The 21,648-nt window shown below is 47.0% G+C and overlaps 2 long non-coding RNA genes across 2 annotated transcripts in view; both read right to left on the bottom strand.

Annotated features, from left to right (window-relative positions):
• The window catches only part of LOC134945861 (uncharacterized), a 100,826-nt gene that overhangs the window by 68,269 nt on the left and 10,909 nt on the right, over nt 1–21,648 (bottom strand). The gene's annotated exons all lie outside the window — the stretch shown is intronic.
• LOC134945396 (uncharacterized) lies at nt 626–18,556 on the bottom strand. Its single transcript, XR_010182133.1, has 2 exons — nt 18,196–18,556; nt 626–790 (listed from the first exon to the last, which is right to left on the bottom strand). It is a non-coding gene; the product is annotated as an uncharacterized LOC134945396 (long non-coding RNA).

Below are 21,648 nucleotides of genomic sequence, written 5' to 3'. Positions count from 1 at the left end.
TGGCTGTCTGATTGTTGATTGGTGAATGGTTGGAGCTATCCAGCAATCAGAGTGCTGACAGCCATTCACTGTATGGAAGCATGTGGACATATGGGCGTCTGATTCATATTTGTACGCAAACCTGATGGTCTGTGTACAAATAAAATGTTTGGGGGTCTGTGCAGGTGCAAGACCCGTTCTAGCTCACAGCCCCCAGTCAGTCAAAGCAGGATTGACATGCTGCGGTGTTTGAGGGGTTCGAGCAAGGATGGCACTATTCTTCAAAATAGGGGTGTGTTGGCCCCGTTTTGTAGGGGTGACTGGTACATGGTCTGCATTATCGGACACAAACTTCCTGGACCAGGGTGGCCGGATCCGACGGCCAGCCTAAGAATGCTTTAGCTTATGCAGGCTAAACGGTGCATAAAACCATCAGCAAAAGTGACCGATGTTCGCATTGGTGATCTCAGGCTGCATCCTCAGACGCATCACTCGAATCCTCGCTAATGCTAACAAGAGGCGTCTGTCTCTTACATACTGTATGCGTCCTGCTGCATTAGCATTTCAATTACATGGCATTGCACAGCCGCTTCCCTGCAATTCCTTACAAACACGAATCAGGCCCACTGTGCACTGTGCAGGAGGGGTAAGTTAGGATTTTTTATTTATTCATTCCTGTAGAGGCCCCAGTGCATTGCTTTGCCCAGGACTTCAATGCTGTTTAGACGGCCCTGAAACCCACTATTTCCAGACGTATTGTCAGCCCTATCACAATCCCTGATGACTGATGAGTTCACTTCCGAATCGACATCTGCAAATAATCACAGAAACTGTTAGTTTTATAGGTCCCATAAACTGGCAGTGGTTAGACTGCAATGAGAGAGGACTAAAACAGCTTTCACTAGCTCATACTTTTGAAAAAGCATTTCAGGGAGATGTGAAAGTAACACCTGTCAGTGCGGACGTGTACTGCTACATCTGAGAGGCGTGTCATAAATATGACTTACAGCCAAATGTAAATGAGCCCCAAAGTTAGTAAGATCTACTTGTTGAAGAAAAGATATTTTTCAGGATTTGTTTGTGTATTGTGTTCTACATGTGGTTCCATATACTGTAAGTGGCCACGAGAAACCTTATTTAAAATGCATTTAGCCATAGGGATCATTGTGCCTTATTATAACCAATACATGGAAATGATGCCATTTGAATGTATATATCACTGATCTCTTTTCCCCCCCAAGAATGTAGCAGCTGCACAGTGGGTTAAGGTGCAATCAGGGAGATTGCTGGTCTATTCAGGGAGTCAGGGAGATTGCTACTATTTCAGGAAGTCTCCTGCAGAATGAGGGAGGGCAGGCAAAAACTATGCACTAGCTTCTCACCCCCAGCCAAATGTAGGCACCACACAGAGTAAATTGCATAATACTCCCACCCAAATTATTAGCAATTTCTGTAACATAGAGCTAGTGATGGATGGGGCAATATTAGAGCTATATGAAGTCAAAAGATGCAGTGAATGTCTAGAAAAGACTATTGGGACCATTTAATAATAATCACATTTGAAATGTAATCTGAGCGTGATATTAGCACCCAGAATAACACTGCAATTTTACTGGGTGAATGTATTAAGCGGCGCCTGCAAGGACAGGGGCTCCAGAAAAAACCCCATCCCTGTGATGTGCTCAGTGTGCTGCCAGGGCACCTGCGTATGTGCAGTCCTGCAGATCACACATGCGCAGCCACCATAGCTGAACGAAGGGTTCTGGGGGAACCGCTTGCTGGATGAATTTGCTATGTGTAGTGCATAGGCAGAGGCAGAACTCTGGGAGGAAACGGAGGCATCTGCCGCCGGGCTCCTGCTCTGAAGGGGGGCACCTCTCCTCCCATTCTGTGACCCCATTGAATTAAGTTAATTGATAGATTCCGCTGTCTTTTCAGTGGCCGACTTCCTCACTGGTCCCTGCACCTTACAAATCACACCCTCTTTATTATACACATTTATACCCAGGATTAGAAACCACAACCTATTACACTGGAAGCAGACACCTTACTGATGAAGCTGTTTGCTCTTGTATAGGAAATATGAGAATTTTAACTATATGAAGTTACATCTCTGACAATTACACGTAACTTCATATAGTTAGAATTCTCATGCTTCCTCTACAGGAGCAAATAACTCCATCAGTAAAGTGTCTGCTGTCAGTGTAATAGATCATGGGTTCTAATCCTCGGTACAACTGCTAAGAAATCTGTGATTTAAAATAAAAGACAATTAAATGTATAAATACAGTAGATATATTTTTTTCAGAACACCACACACACACTTATATTGATATAGGAAATAGGGGGGCACCAATATTCATCTAGCCTCCGGGCAACTGGGAAGAACTTACGCCACTGTGCATAGGCTACAGCGCAGTGTTAATTTTGACAAGGATTTTAAATTTTGTTTCAGTCTTCGTCACATACTTAAAACTGTAGTGGATGTAAAGTCCCATTTTGCTTCGTTTTAGTCAAGATTAAGGGGGACAACCAATCAGCTGCTCTGTTTACTTCCATAGTATGCAAATTATAAAGGTTACGTCAATGCTGATTGGTTGCCATGGGCAACTTCTTCACTGGCTCACTTCTCCACTGTTATCACTGCTTAGTACATGTCCCCCTTAGTCATTGGATCTCGGTTTTCATTTTAGTCAATTTCTTTAGTCATAAGTTTTGTAATAATACTGTCATGGATTTTGCTGAGAACATTTCTCTAATATTCCCTTAAAAAGTTTGCATACCTTTAACTATGTGTTTAGTAATCTAGGCTCAGTAGGCGGAGAATGTGTTACATACTGCGTCTGACTTACCATAGTGCTCCTATATATCATATCCTATATAATAAAAGGCTAACGCTGATCCTCACCTCTATGGGGGGAATTCAAGTGTTGTTCCTTTCGAGCACGCACAGTCGCCAGTGCTGCCATTGCTGTTATGTTGTTCTGTCATGTTGATGGGCTGGTAACCAGAGGCGTAACTAGGGTAGGGCGAGTGGGGCACATGCCCTGGGCGCCCTGGCAGGCCCAGGAGAGGGGGGCGCCGCCGGCGTCCAGGGCATCATGCCCTACTCGCCCCGTTACACCTAAATGTGAGGGGAGGAGAGAGCGCAGCGTCTCTCCCTCCCCTCACCGCCGCTGGAGCACTAGCAGCGCTGCCAGCAGCGCTGCCGTGTCCGGTCTCCGGTGCTAGCCAATCAGGGCTTGCGGACCGGCTCCTGATTGGCTGCCGGTCCGCGAGCTCTGATTGGCTAGCGAACCGGCGCCAGACAGTCGCTGGCGTCCGGAGGGAGCAGCGAGGGAAAGGAGAGGCGCTGCGCTGCGCTCTCCTCCCCTCACAGGTGAGTGACGGGGCAGGGGGGGTCCGGTGGCGGAGCGGGGGGGCCTGGCAATGTGGGGCATGTATCCAGCACTGTGGGGCACTGTAACTGGCACTGTGGGGCACTGTAACTGGCACTGTGGGGCACAGTAACTGGCACTGTGGGGCATGTAACTGGCACTGTGGGGCATGTAACTGGCACTGTGGGGCACTGTAACTGGCACTGTATCTGGCACTGTGGGGCATGTATCCAGCACTGTGGGGCACTGTAACTGGCACTGTGGGGCACTGTAACTGGCACTGTGGGGCACTGTAACTGGCACTGTGGGGCACTGTATCTGGCACTGTGGGGCATGTATCCAGCACTGTGGGGCACTGTAACTGGCACTGTAGGGCACTGTAACTGGCACTGTGGGGCATGTAACTGGCACTGTGGGGCACTGTAACTGGCACTGTGGGGCACTGTATCTGGCACTGTGGGGCATGTATCCAGCACTGTGGGGCACTGTAACTGGCACTGTGGGGCACTGTAACTGGCACTGTGGGGCACTGTGGGGCATGTATCCAGCACTGTGGGGCACTGTAACTGGCACTGTGGGGCACTGTAACTGGCACTGTGGGGCACTGTATCTGGCACTGTGGGGCATTGTATCCAGCACTGTGGGGCATGTAACTGGCACTGTGGGGCATTGTATCCAGCACTGTGGGGCACTGTATCCGGCACTGTGGGGCACTGTATCCGGCACTGTGGGGCACTGTAACTGGCACTGTGGGGCACTGTAACTGGCACTGTGGGGCACTGTATCTGGCACTGTGGGGCATGTATCCAGCACTGTGGGGCACTGTAACTGGCACTGTAGGGCACTGTAACTGGCACTGTGGGGCATGTAACTGGCACTGTGGGGCACTGTAACTGGCACTGTGGGGCACTGTATCTGGCACTGTGGGGCATGTATCCAGCACTGTGGGGCACTGTAACTGGCACTGTGGGGCACTGTAACTGGCACTGTGGGGCACTGTGGGGCATGTATCCAGCACTGTGGGGCACTGTAACTGGCACTGTGGGGCACTGTAACTGGCACTGTGGGGCACTGTATCTGGCACTGTGGGGCATTGTATCCAGCACTGTGGGGCATGTAACTGGCACTGTGGGGCATTGTATCCAGCACTGTGGGGCACTGTATCCGGCACTGTGGGGCACTGTATCCGGCACTGTGGGGCACTGTAACTGGCACTGTGGGGCACTGTAACTGGCACTGTGGGGCATGTATCTGGCACTGTGGGGCATGTGACTGGCACTGTGGGGCCTTGTATCCGGCACTGAGTGGGGCATTGTATCCGGCACTGAGTGGGGCATTGTATCCGGCACTGAGTGGGGCATTGTATCCGGCACTGAGTGGGGCATTGTATCCGGCACTGAGTGGGGCATTGTATCTGGCACCGTGGGGCATGTATCTGGCACCGTGGGGCATGTATCTGGCACCGTGGGGCATGTATCCGGCACCGTAGGGCAATGTAACTGGCACCGTGGGCCATTTTCAGTGGCCACACCCCTTCTGGAGCGTAACCACACCCCTTCTTGAGTGTGACCATGCCCATTTTTGGTGCGCGCACATGCTTCTTTTTGTGTTTTCCTTTTTTTTTTAAAGGGGGGGGGGGGGTGGCGCCATTTTCCATCTTGCCCTGGGCTCCAGAAACCCTAGTTACGCCTCTGCTGGTAACTAGCACAAATTAATGCCTTAAGTTTGTTAGAACAAACAAGTGTTACACAATTCTATTTCCTTCACAGCTGTTCATATTTATTTTCTGCAAATATCTAGAACACATATTTTTTCTTTCAAAATAGAAATCCCTAATTTCAGTGTTAATGTTGACAATGATTTTTAATTGTAGTTTTAGTCTTAGTAACTTTTATTTGCTTTGTCTTTGACAATATTAAGTCAGTGGTTCTCAGTTTTAATTTTAATGTAATTTAGTCTAATTTCAGTCATGAAATAAACTGTCATCGAGAAATACTTTTAATCATACTTGCCTACTGTCCCGAAACAGCAGAGAGGCTCCTGAAAATTGGGTAGCACTCCCAGCCCCCCTGGGAAAGTGGGATAGTCTCCCGCATTCCGAACTCCCGCCCACACATCCCTTTTCATCCACTCTCCCTAACCCGCACCCCCGCCTCCACCTGCTCCATAAGCTGCAATATCATAGCCCTGCCCCCCCGCTTTACAATACCGGCAATGTGGGCATTCATTGTAATGCGGGGGGCGGGGCTGCGATGAAGCAATTGCAACTCCACACCCCCTGACTGCTTCCTCCACACACCCTCCTGTGCGACTACTCTGTATAACCATTGTGTAGTGTGTACTCCCAATCTGTCATTTACACACATTGTCAATCTGTGTTTTACACACATTGTCCCCCTCCTGTGAGACCACTCTGTATAACCATTGTGTAGTGTGCACTCCCAATCTATCATTTACACACATTGTCAATCTGTGTTTTACACACATTGTCCCCCTCCTGTGGGACCACTCTGTATAACCATTGTGTAGTGTGTACTCCCAATCTGTCATTTACACATGTTGCTCATCACACAATCCCATCTGATGTGCCGCATGTCACATGGGATGATATGTAATAATATATTGTGTCATCGTACGGCGGATTGTGTAGTGTGCACCAGATGAATATATTGTTGTATCATATATGTCTGTCACTAGATGAAGTGTGAACTACGTGTGAATAAGTTCTTATCCAGAAGGGGGCAGCAACACTTTGCCAATCTCTCTACATATAAGCAGAAGGCCAAGCATTAAAAACACAGGATGTGTCGAATTATATGAGATTGAAATATTTTGTTTCAAGAAGGGAAATGATTCTAAGCCTCTGTATTACAGAACATTTTTCTGTTGAAATGAAAATAGATCAGAACATGATTTGTTTGTTGATATTTGTCTCGACGTCCCTAAATTCTTTATAAAAAGCTCACAGTGGTAGTTTCCCCTCCTTCTGCCCTTTTATTTTCACATGAATTAAAGAACACAGAGCATCATCATTTCCCAGATAAATGTATAAATAAAACCAGTCGTTTAAACTGTTTTGGAAGATTATGAAAAGCACCTTGAATCAGTTCTAGGCATTCTGCTTTATGGATCTATGCTCCTCGCTGATCTCTCCCCTCTGTGCCAGCCCTGTTTATCTGTCCCTTCCCTTTAGGCTGCCAGCTGTTCTACCACTAAACATACTGCCAGTCAGTGGCAGATTTTACCTGCAGGCTGCGGAGCTGCACCCTCCCCAGTAAAAATAACACTATCATACTGCATAGAGGAAACTTCTGCAGTGGTGGCTAGGGCGGATTGGAATGGAAAACCAGCCCGGGAAATTTATGGAAGCAGCCCTAATGGGCCTGATGAGGGGGTGGGGTCTGTAGAGTGAAGCAAGATCCCTCCTCATAGGGCCTGATTCTATACAACATAGAAACATAGAAACATAGAATTTGACGGCAGATAAGAACCACTTGGCCCATCTAGTCTGCCCCTTTTGTTTTATCCTTTAGGCAATCTCAACCCTTTTTGAACCTTAATTCTTTGTAAGGATATTCATATGCCTGTCCCAAGCATGTTTAAATTGCTCTACAGTCGTAGCCTCTACCACCTCTGATGGGAGGCTATTCCACTTATCCACTACCCTTTCTGTGAAGTAATTTTCCCTTAAATTTCCCATGAACCTCCCCCCCTCCAGTCTCAGTGTATGTCCTCGAGTTCTAATACTTCTCTTCCTTTGAAGAATGTTTCCCTCCTGAATGTTTCCCTCCTGAACTTTGTTAAGAACCTTGATATATTTGAAAGTTTCTATCATGTCATTTCCCTTCTCTCCTCCATACTATACATTGTTAAGATCTTTTAGCCTTTCCGGGTAAGTTTTGTGATGTAGGCCATGCACCATTTTAGTTGCCCTTCTTTGTACACTCTCTAATGTATTTATATCCTTCTGGAGATATGGTCTCCAGAACTGGACACAGTATTCCAGATGGGGCCGTACCAATGACCTATACAGTGGCATTATCACTTCTTTTTTCCTGCTACTGATTCCTCTCCCTATGCAACCAAGCATCTGACTTGCCTTTCTCATTGCTTTGTTGCATTGCTTTCCTGCCTTCAAGTCACTTGAAATAGTGACTCCTAAATCCCTTTCCTCCTCAGTAGTTTCCATTATAGTACCCTTGATACTATATTTAGCCGTTGGGTTTTTGAGACCCAAGTGCATGATTTTGCATTTTTTAGCATTAAACTGTAGTTGCCACGTTCTTGACCATTTCTCAAGCCTACCTAGGTCATCAATCATTTGTTTTACCCCTCCCGGTGTGTCTATCCTGTTGCAAATCTTTGTATCATCTGCAAAAATGCATACCTTCCCTTCAATACCATTTGCAATGTCACCAACAAAGATATTAAAGAGAACTGGACCAAGTACATATCCCTGGGGTACTCCACTGGTAACATTTCCCTCCATAGAGTGCACTCCATTAACTACAACTGTCTGTTTCCTATTCTGCAACCAGTTTCTTATCCATTTAACTGTTTTATAATCCACCCCCACTCTTTCAAGTTTATTTAGCAGTCTGCGATGTGGGACAGTGTCAAATGCCTTACTAAAGTCTAGATATGCTACATCTACAGCTCCCCCTTGATCTATTATTTTCGTCACAGAGTCAAAAAAGTCAATAAGATTTGTTTGGCATGATCTCCCACCAGTAAATCCATGCTGTTTTGGATCCTGTAAGTTGTTTGATTTAAGATATTCCACAACTCTTTCTTTTAATAGTTTTTCCATTACTTTCCCCACTACTGATGTAAGGCTTACTTGTCTGTAGTTACCTGCTTCTTCCCTGCTTCCACTCTTGTGCAGTGGAACTATATTTGCTCTTTTACAGTCCTCTGGAATGGCACCTGTACTTAGAGACTGGTTAAATAATTCTGTTAAAGGTGTAACCAGCACATCTATTAGCTCTTTGAGTATCCTTGGGTGTATCCCATCTGGTCCCATTGATTTATCCACTTTTAGTTTTGAAAGTTCTGCTAGGACCTTCTCCTCTGTAAATGTACTTTCATCTACCATATTTTTATGAATGTCCTTGCAACTTAACTGTGGCCCCATACCTTCTTCTGTAGTAAATACTGAGCAAAAATAATTATTTAGGTGATCTGCTATTGCCTTATCTCCCTCCACCAAATGCTCACTCTCTGTCTTAAGTCTTATTAGTCCTCCATTTGATTTTCTCCTTTCACTTATATACTTAAAAAAGGTTTTGCCCCCTTTATCTACTGACTGGGCCATTTTCTCTTCAGCTTCTGCCTTTGCATGTCTTATCACTTTCTTAGCATCCTTCCGTCTGTCCAGATACACCTCTTTGTTGTTATTATTTTGAGTCTGTTTGTATTTCCTAAAAGCCATCTTTTTTTGCCTTCACACTAGTTGATACTTCTTTTGTGAACCACACTGGTTTCCTTTTCCTGGTGCTTTTCCTAACCCCTTTGATACAAAGGTCTGTTGCACTTAGTATTGCACTTTTCAGTTTTTCCTACCTCTCCTGCACTCCTTCCAAGTTCCTCCAGTCTGCCAATGAATCACTTAAACATCTCCCCATTTTTGCAAAGTCAGCATTTGTAAAATCCAACACCTTTGTTTTTGTGTGACAGGAGTTGGATCCTGTCTTTATACTAAACCATACTGCTTGATAATCACTGGATCCCAGGTGCTCACCCACATATGTGTCGGATATCCTATCACCATTTGTAAGAATTAAATCTAATATTGAGTCTTTGCGAGTGGGCTCCCTCACCAATTGCTTGAGAGATGCTCCCTGTAAGGAATGTAGAAATTTGCCACTTGTAGCTGAACTTGCAAAAGACCCCTCCCAATTTACATCAGGTAAATGAAAGTCTCCCATGATTATGACTTCTCCCTTTAAAGCCATTTTAGTGATGTACAACAATAGGTTCCTGTCCAAATCCTGCTCCTGGCCTGGTGGTCTATAGATCACCCCAATGCGAATAATGTCCTTCTCTGCGGTTTCTATGGTGACCCAAAGGGCCTCAGTTTTGTCTTCAATATTTTGTATTAAAGTAGCATTTATGCTTTTTTCACATACATTGCTACCCCTCCTCCGATTCTTCCTATTCTATCCTTCCTAAATAAATTGTATCCTGGTATGACTATGTCCCAGTCATGATTCTCATTGCACCATGACTCTGTAATTGCCACAAATTCCAGGTTATCCCTTGTCATTATTGCAATTAGCTCTGGAATTTTGTCTCCTAAGCTCCTAGCATTTGCACATATAGCTTTAAGAATTTTGTCTGTGCATTTGTTATTAGTAGCCATGTCCAGACAGTACAAAATAAATGACAAGTTTAAAGTTGAAATTACCTGTTTGGGGATGTTGCTCAGTGTTTGTTTGTTTTTTTACTAATCAGGAATCACACTCTGTCCTGTACACCACGACTACACCTCAGTAAATGTAAAGATATAGTACCCTGACCACAATGGCCAAATGATCAAACAAATGCAGCCTTCCATGCGTCTTTTTGCTGCTAACTAGGGGTGGATTGGGAAGTGTCCCTGTAAAATTTAGTAGAAGTGGCCGGACATGGGCAGCACAAGAGGTATAACATACCGTATAGCCATGGCAGCATTACTGGATGGTAGAGCTGCTGTACTGCAGGGATGGAATTACAGAATGAATGAGGACAATGCAGTGTACTGAGTGCGGTAGGCTGTCTGTCATATGAGGGGTGGGGTCACATGATAACACACAAAACAGGCCTCACAGACACATTGGCCTACCAGGAACCTTCCTGGTGAGTCCAATGACCAATCCACTCCTGGATGGTGGCCAGGACGGGTCGCACGTTCATATTACCGTCTCCACAATCACCCTGCATTCATCCATTGCCACAGTACCACTTCATGTGTGACCTCAATCACCACTGGCGGGAGCTGCCCGCCGACCGGAGCTGCCCTGCATTCATCTGCCCCTGCATATGGAGAACCGCCTCATGCGTGGCTTCAGCACAACCACCCGGAGCTACTCGCCGACTGGAGCTGCACTGAAGACAATAATAGAGCTTCCTCCCATAGATTGGGCACCTCGGGAGGGTCTGGGATCGACCGGATGGCCCCCCTCACCCACCAGCTGCCTGCCACTCACTACTGGTGTCTCCCGATTGCACTGATGATGTCTCCCTGCTGCCCTGCTGCTCGTGGTTGTCACCACCTAGATGGACGGGATACGGCATGGGTCTGCTCCGGGATCCGATGACACTATAAGGGATTCGCTGGTGCTGCCGGTAAGTGAGATGGACTTGCCGTGACCCGTGCTGTGGATGTGTGAAAGGAAGGAAGCCCTGTGTGCCTGCATGTTGCCAGCTGCTGCTGCTGGGATGGAGAGCCATGGGACGTTGGGCAGATGCCTGACCTGTGGTCTCGGTCTTCGTCCTTTTCCTGCTCCTTTGGCTGTGGGAGCTCATGGTACCAGGGCTGTTTTTGCTGTTGTATCTCTGTTGTCAGCGCTGCCAGGCTCCTGCTTTTCTCCCGCAGTTGAGCTTTGAAAACACCAGGACTTCTCCTGCTTGCCGCCATCTTGCCTACATAGACTAACAGGTTTCACCCACTCCATCCCCACATCAGTTCCCACTGTGATAACTTGGACTATACTATATTTGCATTGCCGGACTCATTTTTTTTTTTAATGTTCTCATACCTTCTCTCTGCAACCCCCACTTTATGCTTTACCTCTCTACTAGTTGTACACCCAGCCAGCAGCAACCTACATAGGGCGCCCCAGTTGGCTGCATGAGTAGGATGTACTACACGCTGATCTTTTCATATAGGGTATTTCATGCTATACTCGTATATCAGTTGTTCCCATATATGCCTGGGTGTCCTTGTATGGTTTATCTCACACAGCGTAACCTTCATAATGCGCCCAGCATGGCTGCCTCTCCTGGTGTGCTCGTGGATGGGATCTAAAAATACATGGACCAGTTGGTTATGTTAGAAACTGTCGTGCCTTCTAAACATTGTTTTTCCCAATATAATGAAGATGCTTTTTCCATTCATTGGCAGGATATTGATGGTCACCATTATCATGTTTCTTTCCGATGGCTCATCCAATGGCTGCTGATGTCCATTCTGCTCCGGACACCAGGAAGTGTCTGCAGCTGAGCTCCTTTGTGAATGGTCAAACTTCTGGTGTCCACTGCGCATGCACAAAAGCTAATCATCATGGGTTAAACCCCCACACAGTTACCATACCATTATTATTATTATTATTATCATCATCCTTTATTTATATGGCGCCACAAGGGTTCCGCAGTGCTCAGTTACAGAGTGCATAAATAATCAAAACAGGAAAGTAGCGATTTATAGTTGAAGACAATAAAGGACAAGTACAGGGTAAATAAACATATCTGCATCAGCAGACAACGCTGAAATAAGTATCAGGTTGGTAGAAAACCACGGGATTTGGTGCCATGAAAGGAAGAATGAAGTAGAAGATAGATAAGTACGAGAAGGAAAGGCACATGAGAGAAGATGGCGCTGCTTGTGAGAGCTTACATTTTAAAGGGGTGGGGCAGTTAGACGCGTAGCTTGTGATAGCAGCAATGCCACCACTATGCAATGCCCCACTTGATATGACCAGCCCCTACTATGTTTTTCTGCAGATCAGTGTCTGTCAATGTTTTATATTGGCTCCTCCCATGCTGCATAGTGAAATGTAAGCCTACTTTTACACCAATAATTATGAAATAACCCCACTGAAAAGTGAAAATGTACTATGTATCTTGCATGAGTATCTTTATTTTTTTTTTTAATATGCATCCAAAATCAAATGTATTATTATAGGTGGACCTGGTCAATTCTTTTTTTTTATATTTGTTTCTTCTGAATCACAAAACCTTTCATCATTACCGGTCCTTTACTCCTTGTCGTTTCCCTTTACATTTCCTGTCATTTTCTTCCTTCTCTCCCTCCAATCATTTTGTCTTTCTGTTGGTATTATACTTTCTTTCTTTTTCTTTCTTTCTTTCTTTCTTTCTTTCTTTCTTTCTTTCTTTCTTTCTTTCTTTCTTTCTTTCTTTCTTTCTTTCTTTCTTTCTTTCTCTATCTTTGTGTTATGCCCCAGTGTATTAAACTATTATTTTTCTGTGACAGTGCCAGCAATCTCCAACGCCAACACTTTCATCATCAACATCCTCAATCATGATTTGAAGTAGTCCTGCATCCAATTTCATAAGCATGACTGACTCCTCTCCTCCGGGATTCCACAGAAGGATCCTTGGGGCTAATTCACACCTGATCACTAGGCTGTGTTTTCATACAGCAGGCGATCAGGTCTAAACTGCGCATGCGTATGCACCGCAATGCACAAGCACTTTGCACGGGTACAAAGCGGATCGCCGCTTAGCGATGGGTTTGTGCTAAGGATCCATTTGCACGCCCGTTCGCAAGGAGATTGACAGGAAGAGGGCATTTGTGGGTGGCAACTCACCATTCTCTGGGAAAAATGCAGGTGTGTCCAAGTGTTTGCAGGGAGGGTTCCTGATGTCAATTCCAGTCCTGGACAGGCTGATGTGATCGCAGCGGCTGAGTAAGTCCTGGGCTACTCAGAGACTGCACAAAATCTGTTTGTACAGCTCTGCTACACATGCAAGCAAAGCGAAAATACACTCCCCTATGGGCGGCGACTATGCGAACATAGGACTGCAAAAAAAAACTAGCGAGCGAGCAGGTCTGAATTAGCCCCCTTGAGTGCTACGCCTGTTGCTGCTGTTGTGAGTGGATCTTCATCCCAGAAGGGGATCAGGAAGACTACTTGTAGTTTAACAAAACAATTGACTGTTAAATTATCCTTTTCAAGGGAGAGCAAGTATGACAGCCGTCACCCAGTTGCATAGCGGATTACTGACCCCATAACAGCTATACTGGTATTAGATCTGCATCCAGTATCCGCCATTAATGCAGTGGGTTTTAGACAGTTAATTGAGGTCCTGTGTCCCGGCTACCAAATCCCGTGTAGATTCCACTTCAGTAGAAAAGCAATTCCCAGTCTGTACAAGGACATTAAAAAAAAACTTATTAGTGTCCTCTGAAATGCCAAATGTCCACTTAACCACAGATACAGTATGTGGGCAAGCAGGACAGGGCAAACTAAAGATACATGACTGTGATAGCCCACTGGGAAGATGTATTGCCTTCAGCAGCACAAACCACAGCAGCACATCTAACAAACGCTAGCTCATTCAGAGGCAGGCTACTCTGTGTATCACCAGTTTCACTGAGAGGCAATATATACAACATAGGACCCAAGGACAGTTCCATCTTGCACCTCTTTTCTTTGTATTATGTACTGTTTGGCGCATTGCTGACTGCTTGTGTGGACAAAAAATATTTGTATAGTTACTAAATTGCCACCCTGTCTCCCACTACAGTGCCATTCTGTTTCCTACATGTGCCACGTTGGAAGTTTAAGTGCCACGTTTGTGCCACCCACTGCTGTCACTTAGCTTAGTCATCTAGTTACTTTGGTGCAACCTTTTGGCCTAAACTGGATGAAAACAATATTGTAAGCTGTGAAGTGGTCATAATTGACTGGAAATCAATGTTACAAATAATATTAATAATACTGTATGAAAAAAAACCAGGCCTAAATTCTGTGATTTTAGCTGTTTTTATGACTTTTTTGACAAAAATACAGATCCAAAATACACAAGGGCGGTTTTGGCAAAACCAGATACAGATCCGAAACATGAGGAAGATACAGGTCCAACACATACTTGCCTACTCTCCCGGAATGGCCGGGAGGCTCCCGAAAATCGGGTGACCCTCCCGGCCCCCCGGAAGAGCAGGCAGGTCTCCCGATCTCAGGGGTCCTCTCTGCCCGGCCGCCCACTTAGCGAGTAAAGTGGGCGGTCCGGGCAGGAGATGACGCGATTCTTGTTGAATCGCGTCATCATAGCCACGCCCCCTGCTGTATAATGCCGGTAACAGCGGCATTACACAGCAGGGGGCGTGGCTTACATGACGCGATTTCCGCAGCCACGCCCCCATCCCGCCTCCGTCACGCCCCATCTCGCCTCTGCCCCCCCCCCCCTCTGGACGTAACCTCACTGCCCGCCCCCCTGCTGAGCCGACCTGGCTGCTCTCTCCCGGAGAGAGCAGCCTAGAAGTCGGCAAGTATGATCCAACACCAAAACCAAAACACAGGGGTCGTTGCACATCTCTAATAACTCACATCTCTAATAAAAACGACAACAAGGAAACAGTACACACACCAGGCAAAGATAGAAATAGAGGCAGTGTATCACTAGGTGGAGGTAGGAATGATTATATGACAACTGTAACCATTTTCCTCCCAGTTAATGGACTTTGCTGTCACCATTTAATCATCTCAGCTGGAAAGGAGCACATATGTTCTCTTCTCTAACTTACATTTACAGGAACCAAAATATTCATCTGTATTGAAAAATGTCTTGTGGGTTCCCAGTTCCCAGCATCTGCAGCACATTTACTATAAACGCTACATTTCCAATGCTTTATATAGTAGAACAGTTTTAAAGTGACAGATTAATTCAATGAGTTCAGACCCCTAGAACAAATCATTTTATATATTTGCATTTCCAGTACATTGATACTGAAATAACTGTTCAGAAAGGTGAAAAAATTGTCATTTTTTCATAGCTTTTGGCAAAAGATAAATTCTGAGCTTTCACCCATGGCAAGATTCTGAAATCATATAATCGTGGAAAAGTAACCCTTCTGTATGTTATTCACATACGTTACACTTGGTGATGTCACAGCTGTACAGTACTTAACCCTTTTTATGATTATGTATATGTTTGTCCTATGTGTGCATTCATTTGTTGTGAGGTTATTGAGCAGGATTTAACTAACTGAGCCGTTGTTTATATATCCCTACAGAACACATAGGGGACAATTTGATTCAGTACAATGTGCTGCGGGGTATCACCGCAATGCCCAGCTGCTCATATATCAGCCATGAACAGAAGTGGCAACATTACGTGTAGGTGGGGTTTTTGATGAATTAGTGGGGGACAAATGCGGCAAACCCTCCACAGATTTCCTCAAAAACTGCATCTCTTTCTCAGTATGTGACATCCTTGTAGAAATCTGGGATATCATTCCCCTTAAAGAATCCACCCATGCGGGTTTGGATTCGGAAGGCTGAGAAAGCATATAGCAGTCCTGAGTATATGGAATAGACTCCTCAGGAGAAGATAAACATTCTGCAGCGCAGGACACAGAGTCCTTAGACATGGTAATGTGGGATATACACACTTACACACACACAGGAAAATGTCAGACATTTTCCCCCAGAGTACCTTCAGAGAGCCACAGAGTCTATGGAGCCAGCCACACAGCGCCCCTCTGGGCAGTTATTATGATAAAAGCCCAGCGCTGACTAACCAACCTTAATAGGTTAATTAGTACTAACAACACACTCCCCCCTGTCTATAACACCCTGGCACCGCTGAGGAAAACTGGAGTTATGTGGTGGGCAGTGCTCCCTGTCAGTGCCTTGCTTCCTATGTCTGCAGGGATAAAATGGTGCTGGTGAGTGCTGAATCCACTCTTGAGGAGAAGCCCCGCCCCCCTGTAATGACACGCGGCTTCCCACACAATTTGATTATACTGGCCGGAGGTTTTATATGCTATCAGCGGGATTAGCCCCTGTTAGCTGCTTTTACCAGTTTAGGGTGATCTCGCTGGCCCAGGACGCCCCTCCAAGCGCCTGCACTGTGTGTTGGTGAGCCTTCATGGAGCGCAGCCTGTCAGAGCTGCGCTCCCACCCTTGTGCCACCATACCAGACGGCGACCCGTTAACCTGGACACCGGCACTGTACTCACCACTCTTCTATCTTCTGGCTCTGTTAGGGGGTGGCAGCCGTACTACGGGAGTGAGCGGTCGCCTCGTGGGCTTGCGATCAGCACCCTCAGGAGCTCAGTGTCCTGTCAGCGGAGATAGAGAACCATTAACTTCAAGAGTTGGTTTCTACTCCCCCCCTAAGTCCCACAAAGCAGGAAGGCTGTTGCCAGCAGGGGCACATTTTCTAAACTGAGACTGGTAGGAGGGGAATAGAGGGAGGAGCCAGCCCACACTATTAATCTCTTAAAGTGCCCATGGCTCCTAGTGGACCTGTCTGTACCCCGTGGTACTAAAATGGACCCCAGCATCTTCTAGGACGTAAGAGAAAGTTTGGTAAAAGTATCATTGTTATAGAGCACAGCAGGAGTAAAAACATTTTTAGGAAAACAGATTTAGCTTCCATATACAGTAAGTATAGGAAACTCATTGTTACTAGCCAAGATAAGAGGGAAAGTATAGTAGCCTGCACAGAGGGGGTCATTTCGAGTTGATCGCTCGCTAGCTGTTTTTAGCAGCCGTGCAAATGCTATGCCGCCTCCCACTGGGAGTGTACTATTTTAGCTTAGCAGAAGTGCGAACGAAAGGATCGCACAGCGGCTACAAAATAATTTTGTGCAGTTTCAGTGTAGCTTTAGACCTACTCTGCGCTTGCGATCACTTCAGACCGTTCAGTTCCTGTTTTGACATCACGAACACGCCCTGCGTTCGCCCAGCCACGCCTGCGTTTTTCCTGGCACGCCTGCATTTATCCGAACACTGCCTGAAAACGGTCAGTTGACACCCAGAAATGCCCACTTTCTGTCAATCACTCTGCGGCCAGCAGTGTGACTGAAAAGCTTTGCTAGACCTTGTGTGAAACAAACTACATCGGCCGTTATGAAAGTACATTGTGCGTGCGCATTGCACCGCATGCGCAGAAGTGCCATTTTTTTGCATCATCGCTGCACAGCGAACATTTTCAGCTAGCGATCAACTCCCAAAGTGTGAGAGATGAACAGCTGCTACATATTGGGGCATATGTATTAAGCCTGGGGAAGGCATAAAGAAGTGATAAGCAGTGCAAAGTGCAATGTAATAACGCACCAGACAATCAGCTCATAACTGTGAATTGACATATTGGAACTGATTGGCTGGTGCGTTATGACCTTGTACTTATCGCCGCTTTATCACTTCTTTATGCCTTCTCCAGGCTTAATATATCTGCCCCATTGTGTGTCGCTAGAAAGGGAGCATGGTGCATAATCTAGGTTACACAAGCAGAAGACAGGCCCGATTCCAGTGACCCATGCCAAGCATCACTATACTTACTCTGTGACTTCATAGCAATTCCTCTGCTATATAATACCTAATCCTATGTAACTAGTAGCACTGCAGACATTGCAGTAACTGCCTGCAGGTGAGATTAGAAAGCCACAGAGCCATGGGTCAGCTGACATCACAATGGGCCTGATGACATCACAGTGGAGTCAGGGGCCAGCTAGCATCCCATGCCATGTGATATATGACCATATAATCCTATGTAACTAGAACACAGATTTACAAACCAAGACACAAATTTGAAGGGAAAAGTATAAAATGGAGGAGAAAGTGCACAGTATGGGAACTGCACCATATGGCACAAATGGGATAGCTGTATGAGGACACATGGGATATGGGTGGACACAATGGGGCCATGGCCGGCAAGAGGAGGGGTTGTGAGCTAGAAGTTAATATTAGGGGCATATGTTAAGGCTGGGAGGCTGGATGACAGGCTAATGGAGCGATAGAGATGATTCCAGAGGTTAGGAGGGACCTGGGTGACATACTAAGCTCACACATACACAATACACTAGTACACAACATTACTAGCAAACACTAAATAAATAATAAATCTCTCATCTGAAATAAATCCTTCAACATAGCCCATTTCATACCTAACTAGCAGCCACTATCCAGTGCCAATTGCCGCCTCTGACAGATGTTCCGTGTCACCGCAGCCGCTCTGTCCCCTCCCATCCCGTTATGCTTGCCTCCCATTCCTGGTTCTCTTCTCTCCAGTCGCTCCGGTCCGCAGCTGCAAATATGATGATCAATCAGGCTCTGATTCTATAGTAATAGATATAATAGAGATGAATGGCAAGTACCGGGTCAGACATGCTCAGTAGATGTTGGAACTCTTAGGGAATGACATCACTGACACTGGTGGGAGGAGTCAGAATACAGACCAGCTGTCAATCACTGTAATGTAGCTGTTACTTAGCAATAGTCTTTGGTTACTCCCTTCATTAACAGCAATTTACAGAGATAGTGGTAACAGAGGCGGAACTAGCGAGCGGTGGGCCCAGGTGCGACAAAACGCTGCTTCACGATTCCCGGGCAGGAGAGAAGGAGGAGGAGGGAGGTGGAGGAGGGAGCCGCAGCAGCGCTGTGTTATTGGTGGAGGCGCTGCTGCTGCTGCCCCTCTGCTTCACTATAGGCTGTTCTCGGAAGACAGTAACACCAGTAACAGTAACAGTAACAGTAACCAGTAACACCAGTAACAAAGCGCTGCTGCGGCTCCCTCCTCCACCTCCCACCTCCCCCTTCTCCCCCGTACCGCTGCAGTGCGCTCCTCTCCGGGCGGCTGTGTGCTCCGGGCAGCGGTTGCCCGCAGCACACAGCGGCATGTAATGAGTCAGTTTGACTCATTACATGCTTTGGGCCCCTGGACAGAGGCGGGCCCCAGTGCAAAGCACTGGTTGCACTGGCGGTAGTTCCGCCTCTGAGTGGTAAGATGGTGAACATTCCAGAAGTAACTGGTACAAAAGTGATCACCCATTAAAACTCATGTAATGTTGAATGTTTCCATGATGGCGTATAATGAGTGTGACTGCAATCCTTTGGACACACAATCATATTTCTATGTATTTTTGCATAGTCATGACCCAGCGAATGACAAGTCCAAAACACTAGTAACACCAGTGGCGTAACTACTGCCCCCGCAGCCCTCGCGGTGGCTTGGGGGCGAGGGGCTGCGGGGGCGCCACTGATTTACAGCAGACTGACATGGGGACGAGCGTCCGCATCTCAGTCTGCAGTCTCCTTCGCTCCGCCGCTTTTTGGAGGGACACAGAGGGCACAGCGCGCCTCCCTGTGTCCCTCCTGCTGCATCATCTCCGGCGGCCGCGGGTCTAATAGGGGAAAGTGCCGTCCGTGAGCTCTAATTGGCTCATGAACCGGCACTTCCCCCTATTAGACCCGCGGCCGCCGGAGATGATGCAGCAGGAGGGACACAGGAGAGGTGAGCTGTGCCCTCCGTGTCCCTCCAAAAAGCGGGGGGGGGGGGGATATCTGGTACTGGGGGGAATATCTGGCACTGGTGCATATATGGCACTGGGGGGAATATCTGGCACTGGGGCATATATGGCACTGGGGGGGAATATCTGGCACTGGGGGCATATATGGCACTGGGGGGGGAATATCTGGCACTGGGGGGAATATCTGGCACTGGGGCATATATGGCACTGGGGGGAATATCTAGCACTGGGGCATATATGGCACTGGGGGGGAATATCTGGCACTGGGGGCATATATGGCACTGGGGGGGAATATCTGGCACTGGGGGGAATATCTGGCACTGGGGCATATATGGCACGGGGGGAATATCTGGCACTGGGGGCATATATGGCACGGGGGGGGAATATCTGGCACTGGGGGCATATGTGGCACTGGGGGCATATTTGGCACTGGGGGGGGAATATATGGCACTGTGGGCATATGTGGCACTGGGGGGCATATGTGGCACTGGGGGGGAATATCTGGCACTGGGGGCATATATGGCACTGGGGGGGAATATCTGGCACTGGGGCATATATGGCACGGGGGGAATATCTGGCACTGGGGGCATATATGGCACTGGGGGGAATATCTGGCACTGGGGGCATATCTGGCACTGGGGGCATATGTGGCACTGGGGGGGGGAATATCTGGCACTGGGGGCATATCTGGCACTGGGGGCATATGTGGCACTGGGGGGGAATATCTGGCACTGGGGGCATATGTGGCACTGGGGGGGTATATGTGTACCTGGCACATGGGGGGGGGGCTATATTTGGCACTGGGGCATGTGAGTACCTGGCACCGTGGGGGAATATCTGGCACTGGGTACATATGTGGCACTGGGAGCACAGCCCTAGCAACAAGGACTACCTCCTAGCAACGAGCATGACACCCAGTGCATGAAACACCTGGCAACGAGCATGACACCCAGTGCATGAAACACCTGGCAACGAGCATGACACCCAGTGCATGAAACCCCTGGCAATGAGCATGACACCCTGAGCATGAAAACCCCTGGCACCGTGCATGGAACCAAGAGCATGAAACCCCTGGCAACGAGCATGACACCCAGTGCATGAAACCCCTGACAACGAGCAGGTAATTGAAAAGTAATTAGAAGCCTTACTGTAGGACTTAATGTGTAATGGGCATTACGGTGTGTGGCATAACGTATCACGGACATTGCGGTGTGTGTCATAATGTGTCACAGGCATTATGGTGTATGGTATACTATATCGCGGGCATTGTGATATGTGGTATAATGTCTCAGGGTCATTGCAGTCTGTGGCATAATGTATCACGGACATTGCGGTGTGTGTCATAATGTGTCACAGACATTGTATGTGCTATAATGTATCAGGGGCATTGCAGTGTGTAGCATAATGTATAACGGGCATTGCGATTCCTGTCATAATGTGTCACAGGCATTACGGTGTGTGGCATAATGTGTCACAGGCATTACGTTGTGTGGCATAATGTGTCGGGGGCATTACAGTGTGTGCATATTGTGTCATGTGCATTATTGTGTGCGGCATAATGTCTAAGGGCCATTGCAGTATGTGGCATAATGTATACTGGGCATTACTATAAGGAGGAAAAATGACAAATAATGTAAGGGGCATGAATCAGGATTATTTTTCTTTCCTGTGGTGGCCAACGTATGGGCGTGCAGGTTGCAAAACTGGGGTATAAGGTAGTCTTTTCCTGCAATGCCACGCCCCTTTATGCGAAACCACGCCCATTCAAACGAAACCACGCCCCTTTTTTGACGCGCGCGCCTTCGGCGCGCATATTTATCCCTTTCTTGCTCCCACTTATGGAGCATGAAGGGGGGGGGGGGCGCCGAAGAATTTTTTTGGCTTGGGGGAGAAAAATTTCTAGTTTCGCCACTGAGTAACACATAAACCTGAGCTAGCAGCTGGCAGAGGAACTCACCAAACAACAACCTGGGGAATCACATAGCAAATGTGAAATCAAATAACAGTGCCTGCAGTCAGGACAGAGAGCAGTGCAGAAAGAATGGATATTATTACAGGAAGACGAGACTCATTAAAAAAGAGAGCTGGAGA

This window comes from Pseudophryne corroboree, chromosome 1 (assembly GCF_028390025.1).
Source record: "Pseudophryne corroboree isolate aPseCor3 chromosome 1, aPseCor3.hap2, whole genome shotgun sequence".
NCBI lineage: Eukaryota > Metazoa > Chordata > Amphibia > Anura > Myobatrachidae > Pseudophryne > Pseudophryne corroboree.
Note: the sequence above shows the minus strand (reverse complement) of the source record. Positions and strands in the feature narration are given on the sequence as shown.